The following is a 16,734-nucleotide window of genomic DNA, read 5'->3' as shown; positions in this document are numbered from 1 at the left end:
TCTGGTCCTGGTCCTGGTCCTGGTCGTGATCCTGGTCCTGGTCCTGGTTCTGTCCCTGGTTCTGGTTCTGGTCCTGGTCCTGGTTCTGGTTCTGGTTCTGGTCCTGGTTCTGGTCCAGTGGTAGGTTACACAGACTGAGACCAGATCTCCAGTTCTGTCCAGTCCAGTTCACATTTTAATTCATTAACGTCAGGTGTGAACATAGATTTAGTTTATGATGGACCAGGTGAGACCAGGTGAGACCAGGTGAGACTAGGTGAGACCAGGTGAGACCAGGTCAGACCAGGTGAGATGTGTCTTTTATGGCGTCTTCTTCCTTCATGTTTTTATTTTCCCACTGAGGTTTTTCTGTCACTGGAAGTTGAGGAACCTTAAATCTGAATCACCCAGATCTCAGGTTGTGTCCGTGGACGCGTGTTTAGACGTGAACCCAGGAACTTGGAGAAGTTCCAGTTCCAGTTCCAGTTCCAGTTCAGACTCAGGATGTGAATGTTTCTAACGTCTGGAGACACGTTTACAGTCTAATTTCATTTAATGGATTCAAATTCACCGTTTAACGTGTCTGTGTGTGTTTACACTGTGTTCAGTGGAGAGGCCATAAGTAGACTTCTGTTCACCCCCCCCCACTCCTCCCCCCCCCCCCTCCCCCCTCTTCCCCCTCCCTCTCTGTTCGCTCCATTTAACTGAAGCCACCAGCTACATGAATACCCATGAACAACCAGGAGCTCTGCCAGCAGCTCCATTACAATCTCCCCCCTCCCCCCTCTCTCCCCCCTCCTCCCTCCCTCCCTCCCTCCCTCCCTCCCTCTCCTCACTCCCTCTGTCTCTCCCTCCTCCCTCCCCCCTCCTCCCTCCCTCCCTCTCCTCACTCTTTCCCTCCTCCTTTTTTTTTCATTCTCAACCTGACACATGACCAAAAGTATGTGGACAGCTGGAGCTCATGAATGTATGAATGTGACTCCACCGTCATTGATGTCGGTTCATTGATATTTGATGTTGATCACAGCTCGTTCTCCTCATGTACACAACCCCGGAGTTTATGGGAGTTTACGGGAGTTTATGGGAGTTTATGGGAGTTTATGGGGGTTTATGGGAGTTTATGGGGGTCGGATCCTCTGCGGTCGGTTCTTAGACCACATCACATCTACACCTGGTCCATCTTTAACTGGATCTGTGTTCACACCTGGTCCTAATGAATTAGAATGTGTCTCCATTCATTCGAGTGTAGATCAGCTGCAGCGCCACCATGTGGTCAGTGGAATATTGTATCAGGAAGGAAAAGAAATAAAAGAGGAGGAAGGATCAGTCTCTAGTTCGGTTTGTTTCTCGTCTCGTCACTAATGAACAGACGTCTCTGGTTCAGGTTCATTTCTACCAGTGGATGAATGGATGAATGAATGAATGAATGGATGAATGAATGAATGGATGGATGAATGAGTTCAGTAGGTGGTTTTTAATGGGACCAGGTTCAGACTAAACCAAAGGAAGCAGGTCCCACGGTCCCAGACCAGATCTAAAGACCAGATCAGGATCTCAGTGGGGCCTTAATTACATCTAAACTACGTTACCCATGGTGCACTCTGTGTCAGGTAGTAATAAGAAGAGAAGAATCTGTCGGTGGACTCGCTCTTTAACCCTCTAACATTCCTCTGAGCCAATCAGAGCTCTGGACTCTGTCAGGTGGGTTTGATAAAAGTCATAGGATTCAACCAACATGTTTGATTCGTCCAGAACTAAACCACTGACAGATTCTGTCTGTAGTGACACAAACGTCAGAGTCTGGTCTTTAAAAAGAGGCCGAGACCATGAATGACTCCAACACGTTCATGAACAGGGTTCGGTTTAGTTTCCGTCGTCCTTCCTCTGGTTTTCTAATCTACTGTAACTTGTCTCTCTGCGGTTGAAGCACTAAACTAAATTAATCTGAATCTGAATCTGAATGTAATATATTCTCTGGGCTGGAGACCATCATCTCTGTCTGACGTCCCTTTAATTGGACATCTGTCCGTCCGTCTGTCCGTTATCTTCAGCGTCTCAAAGCTGAGATCATCTTATTCGGTTCCCTCGGTCTTTACAGAGACATCGCTCTGTGTCTTAGTGAGATTATGTCGTTATATTTTGGCTTCGGTTCAGTTTTACGTAAAGTGGACGTGAACCCAGCGTCCACATACTTCTGGACACATGCTGCACATTTTCCTCTTGTATTTATTTCATTCTGTCCTTTCTGCTGGTCCTCCCCTCCCAGTCGGGAGGGAGGGAGGAGGGGGGGGGGATTTCTGAGCTTCCTGATTGGCTCACAGAGGACCAAGCCCCGCCCCCTCCGCCCCCCTCCCCTCTCTCTCCCTCTCTCTCTCTGGGAGAAGGAGGGAGAGTGAAAGTGGAGAGGCAGGCAGGCAGACGTGTTGCAACAGATGGCTTTTAGCAGCGGCGGCTCGGCGGCTGCTGCACCGAGGAACTCTGGGACGCGGCGAGACTGAGGACGCACAGCTGCAGGACGCATTCACACTCAGAAAGAGCAGAAAGAGTGAGACATCGTCTCTTTTCCCCCCGTCTCTCCTTCGCCTGCAGACACTTCCTCTCCAGACAGACCGGGAGACATGGCACAAGTTTCTGTGGATTTTCTTCAACCAGCAACAGTTTTATGTGTGGTCTGAGCCTTCCTCCTCCTCCTCCTCCTCCTCCTCCTCCTCCTCCTCCTCCTCCTCCTGGGGTCAGGGAGGAGAACACCTGCTGACAGCGAGGAGCTCCTGAAGGAGGTACACGTCTCTCTTTGGTTTCCGTCTGTGGACTGGTCTGAGTGTTCACAGCTCTTCGGTTCTGCTCTACTTCACTGTGTGTGTCACTTTCTGAGCTCAGAGCAGCTTTGTTCATGTGTGTGTGTGTGTTCGTGTGTGTGTGTGTGTGTGTGTGTGTGTGTGTGTGTGTGTGTGTGTTGTTCCACTTTGCTGATGTGCCGCTCGCATTAGTTTTGAGGCCATGTTGTACTTCCACTTGTCACACTGGTCGACAGCAGCAGCTACTTCACGTGCTCTTTAAAGCTTCTCTGTTTACACACACACACACACACACACTTCTACATTCATATACACAAAAGTGTGTGTTTATTGCTTCCTGATTGCAAAACACGTGGGAGTTTGTCTGAGCTGCGCAACACTGAGGTCAGTCAGTGGAGGAAGGAAGGGAAGAAGTGGAGATGAATGGAGGGAGGGGAAGAGGAAAAAGGGAAGGAAGGAAGGGAGGAAGGGAGGAAAGCTGTTCCACCCTGCTCTGTTTTTATTAAAATTAGAGATTTTTTTTTTAATGTTCCCCAACTTTAAGTGACAAACGGCCTCAGTGGGAGAATAAAAGCATGGAAAAGAGGCAATAAACGAGGCTGTCGGGGAAGAAGACGCCATAAAAAAGCAAAGATAAAGAGGTGAAAGTTGGAGAAAACAAGACTCTGAGTCATTCATGTCGACAGATCTGCACCTTTTTACTTTTACTCTGTGGGTAAAAATGAAGCTGTGTGAACAGAATGTGGGCTGGTAACGCTGCTTTCAAGTACAACGCACAACACACACAACACAACACACACACAACACAACACAAACCACTTCTCGGCTTTAGCCTCGGCTGAACCATCGTTCTCACCTGGTCTTAATTAATGAATTAAAATGTGCAGATCTGGTCTCAGGTGTTTCGCTGGTTCACACTGAATCATGTTTGTTCAGCACAGATGTTAATGTGAACTTAATGGCTGTTAAACTACATTTCCCAGGGAGCACTAACTGTCCAGAACCACACTGCTTTGTTCTTTAATAGTGTTTGTTAACTAACTTTAAGTGACAAACGGCTTCAGTGGGAAAATAAAAACCAAACATAAAGATTTAAAGAGGTGAGAATTCTGGGAAACTAATGATGTAATGAGGCTTTAATCTGACTCCTCCTACTTTGTCACAATGCTACGCTAAAGGTTTGTTGATATTGCTGAAATGTTATAGTTTTAGGTGAAAATGATCATTTATTTAATATTTGTAAATCTTGGTCCAGCCTGTAAAAAAACAAACAAACAAACAAAAGAAGCTCAGATGTTTTGTCGACCTATTGATCCACCCCGACATCCTCCCTACACCACCTCCCTGTTACGCCCGAGAGAAGGCGAACTGGAAAAATCGTGATTACCGTATTTCCCCTAATAGTGGCTGGTTTACAGGAACAAGTAAAGGCTGCTGCTCAGCCAGTTACAGGTGCAGTAACACGCAGGTGCCACCGGGGGCAGTAGCTGCACCAGCAGTGACTCATGACACAGATTTCCACTGAAACAATGTCAAAAAAATGACGAACGTCAGGGAGAAGGTTGTGAACTATGCAGGAAAAAGGCAGGAGAGGAATGTTTTAATATTGACGCCTGAGAATAAGTTGTTCAGACTCATTTATTCATTTGTCCGTTGTGTTTAACCTGCTAAAGTAAAATAAATAAATTAATAACTAAAATAAATGGCTGAGTAAATGGTAGGAAAACTTCCCTCCAACAATGGCCGGGGGATTCTGGGAGGCTGAGTAAATAAAGGCCTCTATTAGAGGAAACACGGTAATATTAAAAACTTACTGGTTGTTAAGATTAAAGTTAGAACCTTTGCTGGAGCTGAATCAGGTTAGCTGATGTTTTGTTGCTAGCTGCTAGCTGCTAGCTGACTGCTAGCTGACTGTTAGCTGACTGCTAGCTGACTGTTAGCTGACTGTTAGCTGACTGTTAGCCTGCTGGTCGGTTCCTCAGTTGGACTTGACTTCTTAAATGTGTTTTACCACAAGGGATTGTAATATCTTATCCTGTGTGTTAATGAATGTTAAAGAGAAAACATAATTTCTAAATATGTCTATTTAAATTTGTCTGAGAAATAATTAAAATAATCTTTTTCAGTCATAATTTGTCTTTAAGCTCATTCTGTTAAAAAAAGAAAAAATTCAATATGGTAAAATCGTTAATCCAGTTTCGGAAATCGAATCATGAGTATCGTTAACTTTAAACCTGCAGATGTCGACATGGAGAACAAGAAGGGAACTGAAGGACTGAGTCTTGTTTTCTCCAACTTTCATCTCTTTTTGTTTTTTTTAGGCTGTTTGTCACTTAAAGTTGAGGAACATTAGCTGGTGACTTCTAGCGTTTTATTTCTGGTTTAGGCAGAACGGGAAGTGCTGGTTGCATGTCCCATCACTTCTTACCTGCTGCTGTTAGCGTGTGTGTGTGTGTGTGTGTGTGTGTGTGTGTGTGTGTGTGTGTGTGTGGTTGCGTTGGTCGGCGTTGGCAGTAACTCTGTTGACAGCTACTACAGTTTGGTCTCTGGGTTCCCACCATCAATAACAAACACACTCAGCCGATTAAATGAGGCCGACGGCCACTTCACCACCACTGGAATGTAAATATTAACACACACACACACACACACACACACACACACACACACACACTCAGCTCGTCTTCAGGTGGAGACGTTCAAAACTCATTTTAAACATTTTTAATAAAAATAAACTATTAAAGTTCAGAAAAATATATTCATACAAAGCAGATTAACATTCTTTTACCAAGAAATAATAATAAAAAATAAATAAATCAAAGTTTAAACCATAACAACAGCGCCTCTAGAGGCCACAGTTGTCATTACAGACACAATGTAAAAGAAACATGTATCTGAGCAGCTTCTTCCGTCCATAACGATAATAATGCATCGGTTTAATGTAGCACTTTATCATAGACGCTCAGAAACGCTTTACAGATGAATCCATGATTCATTCGCTCACGACACAGCCGCCTGCGCAAAGACTGAATATATTATTGCACGTCAGGAAAATGAACCAGTGTTGCACATCTGTGAGTTTCAAATCCAGATTTGTAAATTCATGTTGAGGAAACTCGTCATTGTCATTAGTCAGTGTGTCTCCATCCACAGTTTAATGGAGCTATTTCTGCCTGAGTCCTGGTCCCAGTTTACATGCGGGGACATGTCCTCCTCCTCCCCACTAGGGGGCGATATGTGTCTTGTCAGTGGGTTAATGCCCCGTTAATACGGCTCCTTCCTGGTTGATCTATGACGTCATGTAATAAACCAGAGTCGTTCATGTGTCAGACGTTTAAACAACAGTGGATCTTTTAGCCTCCTACATGATGTGCAGCTACTTCTGCTGCAGATAGATGGCGCCGTCCCTCAGACGGTTCTTCTACCGGCTCCGTTCACCTCCTTCTTCTTCTGTAGAGACTTCCAAACATTGCCAGCATTTGTTTGAGAGGATCTTTGAGGCCAGAAAACCATCCAACCTCCATCTGATTGATAACGTTTGCTGGTTTGCATGAGCTCTTCTCTATTAGTCATAAACTTCAGACGAACCTTGAACTGTAGAGACGAGTTCCCCAGAGAAACGATGGATGTTCAGTGGATTTGAATCATACAGAAACAATGAAGAAGGTGTCAGATGGTTCGTGTCAGGGCTCCAGACTGACTCTTCTTCACCATCAGGAATCTGACTTAAAGTGAAACACAAATATTCACATTTTTCTCAATTTGAAATAATTTACTGAGAAACTATTACCTCAGATATAAACTCATGCAGCAGAGAGGTTGTTGTACAACTAAACCGTAACCTTTTTCTCGTGTGTCATAAACCTAATGACGCTGGTGGATCAGATCTAGAAGATCTAACAGATGATCTAACAGATCCACCAGTATAATTGTCTCTTTGTCTGCTTCAGGACCTGCGCTGATGTTCTGAGACACTTTCTTGCAGAAGTCTGAAAAGCTGTGAAGGGTGTGAACACTGTTCTGACCGTTATTGGCTCCAGCTTCTCCGCTGTGACGATATTCGGTGTCACTATTGTTAAACCAGTTCCAACTTGGAACGGGTGGAAGGACATGACGTCAGCGGGGGATCGTGGTGAGAAGGAAGAGATCTGACTGAATTTCACTAAACCAGATGTTGATGAAAATGAAGCCGTTGGTAATCAGTGATTTTAATCTTTGATTTCAGTTACGGGAACAACGTGTTTGTGCCTGTTAGCGTCCACGTTCCAACGCTGCTGTTGATCTTATTAAGGTTTAGTTTGAGGTTCAGTGCATCTAATAAAACTGTGAAGGGTTGTTTTTTGTTCCAGGTCAGACATTGATAAGGAACCAGACGCTGGTTTTGATTCTCATCCCTGGTATTAACTGACCCCTGGACGCATGTTTCTGCTGCCTTTAGAAACAGAGACCGGAGTTGATAGTGAAAGTTGTCGTCAGCTTTGCACCATTTGGTTAAATGTACTTACAACAAAACTCTTTTCACTCTCATTCTCCGTCTTTTCACACAAACGTGTTTTTCTTAGATTTATTGGACCAGAACCACCACAGAATAAAATGGTGATGTGCTTCCCTGTGAGCAGCAGAAACAGATTTACACATTTCTAAAGGCTTTAACGGTGCTGACGCTGTGCTCAGGCCATTGTGTAACTCTCTAGCTTTAGCAACCTGCTGATGGATTTATGAGCAGCTGAATCCAGATTCTTTTTTTTTTTTTTTTTCACCGAGGATAAAATCTGCTGCTGTGGGGTCAGAGCGATGCAGCTGTTCAGATGAACGTCTGGATGTTCTGTTGTGTAACGCTGCATGTCGACCGAGTCCTGGTGACTGTGTTGCTCGTGCAGAACTGTTGCAGAACGTGTCTTTATTTTGGATATTTTGGCTTCTTTGCTTTGTCCAACAACGAAAGAAAAAACGGAGCCGCTGCAGGAAAGATCGATGAATTCACACCTGGTTCTGAAAAACACACCTGGCTCTATAATGCACACCTGGCTCTATAATGCACACCTGGTTCCAGGGTTCACACCTAGTTCCAGGGTTCACACCTGGTTCCAGAGTTCACATCTGGTTCCAGTTTTCACACCTGGTTCCAGGGTTCAGGAAAGTTCTCCTGTTCCAGATCGCTGACAGGTGTAACATCTAAACTAAAGTTTAAAGGAAACCTCAGGTTTTCTGTGTCTTTACTGACACTTTCATTTACAAGGCTGAATTATCTCCTCACAATCCCACAATGCATTGCAGTTGATTTTTACAGAAGCCGCGACGCTTTGAGGCGAACACCCAGCGAATAGATAATTAACTTGAAGCACAGAGAAGTTGTTGAGTCGGTGAAGTGACGTCTCCTCCGACTTTTAGCTGAACCATAACGTGAAGGAACGTCTAAGAATTAGACATTTTTATTTGAGTCTTCCAGAGTCACGAGATGTTTCACAGATGTAGAAAGTAGGCGTACTGGATGCTATCATGCTAACGGTGCTGATGCTAATGGTAGTAACCAGACTGATCCGGTGCTTTGTTTGGTGCCAGTGAGTTTTTAATTAGCTTAACATCCTTAGCTCTAACAAAACGTTTGTCTAAAGTTTGTCTGGATTTCAGCTCTAACGATGAAACAAGAAGGAAACACCTGGAATTAGATTCAACATCTGACCACACATAGCATTAGCATTAGCATAGCATTTTATTAAAGGACCAGAGATGTAGCGTCTCTGATGAGACAGACCCCACGACACTGGTTTATTATTATTATTATTATTATTATTATTATATTGGTTCACACGTGAGAAAATGCCTTAAAAATAAAAAGGCTCAGTTTGTGGCTCCAGTATCAGATAAAACCTCAGCGACACTCGTCTCTACTCATAGAGAAGGAACCTGATGAACGTTTGATATTTGAGTCAAACGTTTAAGTCCCAGAGACACGGTGACGTCAGCTGATCCTGCTCAGTCCAAGGTCGAAACCACGGCAACGCAGCCAGGTGACCTTTGAACCGGTTCCAGCCCGGAGCCAGAGACGGGTTTACCTTTCCCAGTTTGGCTTCTTTTCTTCTCTTCCTGTGTTTGTTTTGCTTCTGTTGGACAGAGATTCGTGGTTCGGTCTCAGTCTCGTGAAACTCTAGTTGAACCGCGCTGAGATTTTGAACGAGAGGATGCAGGAGACGTAGGTTGTAGATTTAAAAACTGGGTCGGATGATTTTCTGAGTCCGTGTTGAATCTTTCAAGTAAAGATCTGATGGATTGTGGATCTGTTGTCTGATGCCACAACTTGTGAGGGTTAAAATGTGTTGAGACGCGGTGTTAGAGTCGGGGTCAGGGTTTAGGAATGTGCATTATGTCAATGGAAAGTCCCCTCAGAGATAGAAACACTAGGTTTTGTGTTCTAATGTCGGGTCAGTGGGGTCACATGTAGAGATGAAGCAGTGTTCTGTATGAGCCTCTCTCTGCCGATTAGATTCCACTCAGCTTTATTATTTAATTTCTTCGGCTCTGGCTCTGAAAGTAAAAACTTGTCGGCAGTCACGCGGCCGCTCTTCTCACGTCGGCTGATGAGATGTTAGAATTTACTAGATGTGCATTCAGACAGAAAGCGCTGAGGAGCTGTGGAGAGCAGCCCAGGGAACGCTTGCATAATGATGATGAAAAGTCCTGTACTGGCTCATTTTTCATGTTTCATTCAGGCCTTGTTTAGCCGTGAATAAAAACAGATCACGTCCTAAAAGCCTGCAGAGGAGGAGCTGTTGCAGCCCCGGCTGGTAGAAGGCGTCCAACCCCCACCAACAAGTTAGAGCCACCGGCCTGAAGCCTGAGAGAGAAAAGACCCAGGTCACCAAACCGTAGCCTCATTTCTGAAGATTCACTTCTACGGGCTCAGGTCTTCTCTTGTTGGAGCAGTTCAGTAAAAAAAAAAAGCACTAAACCTGCCAAAAATAGGATAACGTCTCCTACTAAAGGACTTTAGTAGGTTATTAACCCACGTACAGGAAATCCTGTGTGTGGGTTAGCAAACAGGAAACAACACATGCTCATGTAGATACAGAAGATAAACTCTTCAACACTTCAACGCAAAATGACTCCAGGTACAAGAGTCGGTTCGGCTCATGTTTGGAAGAATGAAACCAACAAACGCTTCAGAACTTCTGTCTGAGACACGGTTTAAGTTTCCTGGATCGTATAACGAGCTCAATGGTAGAATGTGATGACGTCCAGGAGAAATAAAATGTCCAAAGGTTGAATTGTGTGAACGTTGCCTCCTGTAGTGAATCAGTAGCATTTTGGAGCCAGATTCACTTTAAGAGGTAAAAACCCAACGTGGAGGAACTTTGGGTTCTTTGGTTTGATCCTAATGTCCAGATGGAGAGTGGACCTGGTTCTGTTTCACTAGAACCTTTGGAGAACATGTGAGCTCTGTGGTGTTTCTAGAGACTCTGGGTCCAGGTCTGGTCCAGGTCTGGTCCCGGGGTTGATGGGTGGGTTATCATCGCTATCAGGGTGCTGCCTCCAGGAGCCGCTAGCTAAAGTCTCTTCAGAGCCCGGTCGTGTTTCCAGTTTCCTCCAGGGTTGTTTGCAGCGTGACTTTCCATCAGCGTCCCATAAATCACCTCATAAATCTCCCGCTCCTTAATTGTCCTTCTCACTTTGTTTCGGTTGGATGGAAGGTCGCTGAGCTGGATTTATTTTTTATTTCTTCTGATTGGTGCGATGAAGTCCGTCCCTCCCCCTCGCTGTAGCAGAATTGATGAAATCGGTAATGGTTTCAGAGAGGCTGACCTTCACACAGACTGAGGGAGGAGGGAAGGAGCGTGGGGGAGGTTTTAGGTTTTAATGAATGTAAATTCTTCATGGAGGAGTTTTAAAGCGTGATGCTCTCTGCAGCCTAATGAGGAGCAGGCTGGGATCAGTTATCTGCTGCTGTTCAAAGGTTAACAACACAGCCACGTTTCTGATGCGTGAATTATCTTTTTTATTTTTATTTTTTTATTAATCCTGTCAAAGGTCAAATCTGGAGTGATGTTTGTTCCCTGAGAGAATCTGACCGTTGACACGGGAAGAGACCGTGGAGGACGGGGCTGCAGATGGAAAGCCATTAAAACAGACTCACTGTGTATTTTCTTTAGTTGGTGTAGAAACGTGACAGAATCATTTCATCCTGCAGAGGATCACGTAACAAACATGGACCAAGCCGCAAAACCTCATCTGATTAAACAGTTGAATTGAAAATTATATCAGCAGTAACGAGCTGTAACTAATTAGCTAATTAGCAAGAACTCGTTTGAGGACGTTGGGATTCGCTATTTGTTCTGCTTCTGCTCAGAAATGTTCACACATGAGAATGAACTGGTTCATATTTTGTTACAAACTGGTGACTTTATTATAATATTGAGTAAAATAATCTCCGTGTCCACGTTTGAGGACATCATCTCCTCCCCGTTAAAGACGCCATGATTAGCGTTGTAATCCTTAGGTTTTACTAATCCCAGATAAAAAGAAATGGAGGAATTAAAAGCCGTTTGTGTTCAAACTGTGTACGGAGAAAATCCTCCGTAGCTTCTTCTTCTTCTTTAGTGTGAGACGCTATGTTATGTATGTTTCACATCTTTCTACTGCGTTATTATGTGTGATGTCATCAACTAGTCGACTCTCACCACAGTTTAGTCTAGTTAATATATATATATCCAGCTTTTCCTTCAAAGTCCACTCTGAAAATGTCTAAGAATCCAAAACGTGATTTCAGAAGAAGACAACTGGACTTCCTCGCAGAGTTCAGATGATTCATCTGAGCGGCTGCTTCAGTTCTAAGAGTCCGAAGGGGAAGTTGAGGTTTGCTCTTGCTTGATTTCTTTCTGTGAGAACCAGACACAACTCAGGCAGGTTTCTGATGGTTTGAACCCACACAGTTTCCTATTTAAACCTCAGCTTCCCTCCAGACTCTCAGAACCGAAGAAGCGACTCTGAAACCGTGGACCTGGAGGACGGAAAACTTTCACAGACGTCTTTCTGAGAAGATCTGCACCCACATCGATGTCCTCTCCTCCTTCCTCCTCCATCATGGGTTCAACAGATATATACACATATACAGCACATATCAGAACGTTGGACCCAGCAGCCGGACTGGAGGAGAAAACTCTGACGCTGGGCACCAGAGAAGGACGAAGAAACTAGAAATGTGATTGGATGTGTTTCAGTTTTAACTGATTCATTTGACTTTGGCTGAAATATAATATTTAATATTGGATAAAAGCTCTAATGCAAAGTTACACTGAACAAAGAAGCTGAGACACAGACGAGACATGAATGATGAGAATATTAGGAACAATTTAATAAGATTAATGGGATAATATGCAAATGTAAGTGAGTGATTTTGAAAAAGTTGATGGCAGAAGAGAAGGATTTTCTGGGCCTGACTGTCCTCGTTATTACTGGTGTGTAGTTATTATGAAGTATTAGCCACTAATCTCAGCCTGTGTGTGGGTGTAAACAGTCGAGGGAGTGTTCATCGATCTCAGGACCTTCAGATGTGTTCTGTAGTTGTGCAGACGTGATCTCAGGGAAGCTCTGGATGGAAGCGCTGGTGATCGGCTCGGTGTCTGCAGGGCTCCATTAGCGGCGACATGCTGAGCAGAAACGGAGCAGAGTGATTCAGACTGACAGAACCGGGTGAAGACGGAAGAGAGTTCCACGCCAAGGTCACTGATGATTCCACCGTCCCGGGGGGAAACCCGCCGGTGGTGGAGATGACGGTTACCGCGGTCACGGAGTCCATCACCATCCCAAAATACTCTCTGCCTACTGTCACCGCCTCACCTCCCACAGAAAGATATGTACCTGATGACTGGAGCCAAGAGTTCATCTACAGCTTCCTGATAACAGCTCAGAGAAATGATTCAGAAAGATTCAAACGCATGAAACAGAATTTACTGAAGAAAAAGGAGCAAGTATTATAAACCAGAGTCCAGACGTGTTTCCATCAATGTAGTGAGACTCAGTTCCTGGTTCAGGTCCTGGTTTAGTTCCTGGTTAAATCAGGGATTTGTCTCATGTTTGTGTTGAAGTGTGTGATGACAACAGATCAAAGGAGCTTTGTGAGGAGCTCAGAAAAAGAGTTGTTGTTGCTCATCAGGCTGGAAAAGGTTCCACAACCATCTCTAAAGAGTCTGGAAGCCACAAATAATCCACAGAGAGTCAGACAGATTGAAGACGACTGTTCCCCTCCACAGGAGTGGTCCACCAACAAACATCACTCCATCATAGTGGGAGAGGAACCAGAGGAACCCAGGGGAACTTCTAAGCAGCTAAAGGCCTCTCTCACATTGGCTGATGTTCATGTTGATGAATCCACTCAACAACCAAAGACACTGCTCTCTGTCCACAAAGAACATGTGGGACAATGTTTAGTGGACAGATGAGACCAGAGTAGAATAGTTTGGTTTAAATGTTTGGAGATGAACCAACACTGCATTCCAGCATCAGAACCTCATCCCTCCATGAAACATGGGGGCGCTAATGTCCTGGTTTGGGCCTGTTCTGCTGCATCTGCTCATCATTGATGGACCAATGAACTGTGAATTCTACCAGTGAACTCTGAAAGAAAATGTCAGGACATGAGTCCATGAGCTGAATGTGAAGAGAAACTGGGTCATGGAGGAAGACAAGGAGCCCAAGAACACCAGTGGTTCTCCAGAAGAACCAGATGAATGTTTAGGAACAAGTCAAAGTCCTGACCTTCATCCAGTAGAAATGTTGTAGCATCAGTTGATGAGAGGAAACCACCAACATCTCACAACTCAGCTGGTTCTGATCTGGATCAGATTAGACCCTGATCAGCTGTTACAGGAACATTTAGTCTAAAGGACTCAACAACATGAGTCTAATATTTCTCTTCCGTACCTTTTTATGGGTTCATTTGATTTCCGTCTTTTGCTTTTGTTTTTTTGCAGAAACACAGAGACTACTCATGCAGAAAAAAGGTTAAACTGTAATACCTTCAATGTTTGTGCGACCTTTGTCGTCTCGTGGGTCGTAAACCTAATGACGCTGGTGGATTTCCTACCTACCCTCCTAATAAAGTCTGAATGGTTTGGTCCCGGTGTGGAGGCGCTGGCCTGGATCTCCTGCACATGCAGAGACAGAAACAATCTCCAGTTTCCAGATTCTGCTTCTGTTTCGTATTGATGGATGCTGCACTGACGCCTGCACACACACACACACACACACACACACACACACACACACACACACACACACACACACACACACACACACCACTGAGGCGCCACAGGGTGAGGGTGGGGTTATGAAGGAGGTGGAGGAGGTGATGGGTCATTGAGTTGTTGAATGTGTGTCACTTTTGAAAAAGTGATGTTTCTGAAACTGGGATAAAGTCCAGCTGCTCTGTGTTTCCGCTGAAAGGTTGTAACTCTGGTCATATCCCATAATTTTAAGACGAGCTGGTCACATGACCCACTGCATCATCTCCGGGGCAACGAGGGAAAAGTGTTACGTTGAACTTCAGAGAAACTTTTTCACAGGTATAGGAATAAAAGGTGTTTAGGGCCTTTAAAATTTGATGGTTGTTATTAATTAGCAGAGGTGGAAGAAAACATTGAATAATTAATACTGACGAGGGGCGGGGCCTGATAAGCGCGTGGCTCCACCCACTCCTTTTCAAACTTTTGTTTCGTTTCCAGTTGTGTGGATGATGCTTTTCTTTTCTCCTCAATGTTGGAAATGAACTGAACTTTTATGTGGATACATCTGATAAACCTCATGAGTAGAAATGTTCCAGATGTTTGAGGAGACGTTTCCGTCAGTTTATTATGGAGATATTTAGGTACTATTATAATATGATGTTTCCTGAGTCTCCTGGTCCAGGTCTCGTGTCTCACATGTGACTGGGTCATATTTAGATTCTCTGCTCGGGTCGACCTTCAGTCTAATGTTATTATTTATTAGCCTTTATTTAACCAGGTCGATCCCACTGAGCCACAAAGACCTGTTCCCTGAGGGGAGTCTGGTCCAGACTTTACATTAAAACAAGGACAAGTATAACGATGATTAGTTCCTCTTCATGTTAATCACGTCTGTGTCAGGCCCAGGTTCTAGTTTGTGACCTGATTAACTCGTCATCCAGCCTATGAACTGACTGATGTTTAATGAACATGTTGGAGTCATTCATGTCACTACAGTCAGAACCCAGAACCTCTCTGAGTGGTTTAGACCTGGAACCAAAGCTGGAACACAGTTAAAACGTTTTATCAGTGAAACCAGAAGAACATGACCAGAACACGAGTCCAGAGCTCTGATTGGTTCAGATGAAGCACCAGAGGAACGATCATTCATTCATTTGATCTATTGTCAGACTTTAGTGTCAGTGGTGAAGGACACGTCTCCTAGTAGAACACAGCTTCTGATTGTGTTAATATGTTTGTGTGCATCAGTGTCTCTGAGCCTGTGTCTTCATACGGAACCAGGTCATGTGACTCAATGAACTGAAGCTCTAGTTTGTGTGTTTGTGGAAGTCCTGAAGTTCTGGAGCCTGGATCAGGTTCTAGTCTCCAGGTCCTGGTCTCCAGGTCCAGGTCTCCAGGTCCTGGTCTCCAGGTTCAGGTCTCCAGGTCCAGGTCTCCAAGTTCTGGTCTCCAGGTTCAGGTCTCCAGGTTCTGGTCTTGGCTGAGATGGTTAGAGAATGCACTGTGTTAATGTGAGGTCCTCACAAAGATAGAAAAACCAGAGTGTGTAAAGAATCCTCCAGTTCTCATTTCATGCTTCAGTGGAAACGTCTTCTTCCTCCTCCTCCTCCTCCTCCTCCTCCTCCTCCTCCTCCTCCTCCTGAATGTCCCGCCTGCTCGATAACAGCCAATCAAATCCTTTCGTTACTCAGGTGAACTCATGTTGCTGCTCGTGGACACTGGACAGACAGACAGGACAAACGGACATTTCTGTACAACTTTAAAAGATGAGATGAGACATGATGAGATGAGACATGATGAGATAAAGTCTCATCCCCCGACTGTTAGAACTGGAGACTAAACGTCCAGTTGTCTTTTCTTTCAGTTGTTTTGTCTCTTCAGAGACTCGTCAGATTAACTCGTTATAAATATCTGGCTCGGTGGTTAGTGAAGTTGTCCCCCAGCGAGACGGTCCGGGTTCGAGTCCAGCTCGGGCCTTTCTGGGTGGAGTTTGCATGTTCTCCCTGTGTTCCTGTATCTGTCACTGTCAGTATCGGTATCGGTACCTGTATCTGTAGTGATTAGGACGGTATCGTTCCATTAGAGACTGAAATGAGGTTCTTTCTTTCACACTCGTCTTTAAATAGAAACATGTGGATCAGAGATCAGGTCCAGGTCCTCGACCTCCACAGTGTGGTCTTATTATCCACACACAGACACACACACACACACACAGATACACACACACACACAGACAGAGACACACAGACACACTCAGACAGAGACACACACAGACACACACAAACACACACACACACACAGACACACTCAGACCACCAGCACAGCTAATTGGACATGTTGTATCACCTCTCACACACAGTCACACACAGACACACACACACACACACAGACACAAACACACACAGACACACACACTCATGGTGGTGCAGAGGGAATTGGCAGCTGGGAGCGAATTGAGAGAGAAGCAGAAAGTCATTACTTCTCTCTAGATTGTGTGATTGTGTGTTTGTGTGTAATCCCACCATCAGTATGCTGCTCATGCTTCACCCCAGAAGGGAGGAAATTGAAGAGAAGGGGGAGAAAATAAGAGGGAGGTGGTGGGGGAGAGGTTGACAGTCCAACATGGAGTTCTTTTGATTACAGATGGTAAATGTTCCTCCTCCTCCTCCTCCTCCTCCTCCTCGTTTCTGTCGTCTAAACTTGGAACCAAGAACTTAACGTGGTTCCATCTTGATCCTGGA

The 16,734-nt window shown here is 44.7% G+C and overlaps 1 protein-coding gene across 7 annotated transcripts in view; it reads left to right on the top strand.

Moving 5' to 3' along the window:
- The first annotated feature begins 2,363 nt into the window (after positions 1-2,363).
- The window catches only part of LOC125008593 (extracellular sulfatase Sulf-2-like), a 56,100-nt gene continuing 41,729 nt past the window's right edge, over positions 2,364-16,734 (top strand). For all 7 annotated transcript variants that reach the window (XM_047585899.1, XM_047585937.1, XM_047585930.1 and 4 more), the window contains exon 1: positions 2,364-2,756. The gene's annotated coding sequence lies outside the window, so the exon portion shown is untranslated. The remainder of the gene's footprint in view (positions 2,757-16,734) is intronic.

The sequence above is a fragment of the Mugil cephalus genome, chromosome 1 (genome assembly GCF_022458985.1).
Source record: "Mugil cephalus isolate CIBA_MC_2020 chromosome 1, CIBA_Mcephalus_1.1, whole genome shotgun sequence".
In the NCBI taxonomy this organism is placed as follows: Eukaryota; Metazoa; Chordata; class Actinopteri; order Mugiliformes; family Mugilidae; genus Mugil; species Mugil cephalus.
Note: the sequence above shows the minus strand (reverse complement) of the source record. Positions and strands in the feature narration are given on the sequence as shown.